Source organism: Microtus ochrogaster, chromosome 7 (genome assembly GCF_000317375.1).
Source record: "Microtus ochrogaster isolate Prairie Vole_2 chromosome 7, MicOch1.0, whole genome shotgun sequence".
Classification (NCBI taxonomy): domain Eukaryota; kingdom Metazoa; phylum Chordata; class Mammalia; order Rodentia; family Cricetidae; genus Microtus; species Microtus ochrogaster.
Genome location: NC_022014.1, coordinates 12422250 through 12423315, shown reverse-complemented (window position 1 = coordinate 12423315; position 1066 = coordinate 12422250).

The window sequence follows — 1066 nt, the reverse complement described above, 5'->3', positions numbered from 1 at the left end:
AAGAGGAAGTGAGCTCAGACTCGACAGCTCTGCTCTCTGGAGCAGAGACGCCTCAGAGAGACAAGATGCTCCCCTCTCCTGGGCAGACGCGAGAGCTCTGCTCTCTGAGGCACATGCGATGAAGCTCCAACCCAGGATGGACATAGGCTAGAATCCTTCCCGGTAAGACCGGTGTTTATTAGAGATGGGTTGATTGGGATATCAGAATTAGCCAGTAAGGGCTAGAGCTAAAGGGCCAAGCAGTGTTTAAATGAATACAATTTGTGTGTTGTTATTTCATGGCATAAGCTAGCCAGGCAGCCGGGGTGCTGGGGACGCAGCCCCGCAGCTCATATTACTACGGTCAGCATCCTGACTGAATTCAACCCAGGGAAACACCCACTGCACACTCTGGTCCTCTAGATCTCTAAGACACATGTATGTTGTTTTAAGCCAACTAAAATGTAGTCCTTTGTTACTGTAACAACAGGAAACTTATACAATCTCATCAGTTTCTCTTGCACATCAAGTACTGCCAGCTTCCTGGGCTTTACCAGCACTCTGGGGCCAGTCAGGTTGCATCTCAGGGTTTTCTAATGTAAGTTCTTTCCTCCCCCCGTAGGCCTATACCTTGGCATCTCCAGCTTCACAGACAAACAAGTCCTGAAACGCCCCATCTTCTGCCTCACCCCCTGCTGCTATTACACGAGTATGCTACCGCACTCAGTTTCTTTGGTGCTGGGGATCAAACCAAGGCTTTGTGCATGCATTTTGCCAACTGAGCTTCATCCTCAGCTCCTTTCACTTTTCTGCTTGTCTCTTCTGCATACCATTATCTGCACAGGAGCATAAAGAAACCAAAACTATAAAATAGACTCTTGAATTTCCTTCTCAGAGAAGGAACTTCAAATTTCATGTAGTGGCTCATTGGCTTTGAGCTTTCTACACACATACACACTCTTTCCCTGTACCTTGGCTATGCGAGTCCAGCTTCAGGATCTTTGCTTCCCCATGCCTGGGAACACTCTCTCTCCTGTTTTTTTTTAAAATTATTATTATTTTTTAATATTTACTTATTATGCATACA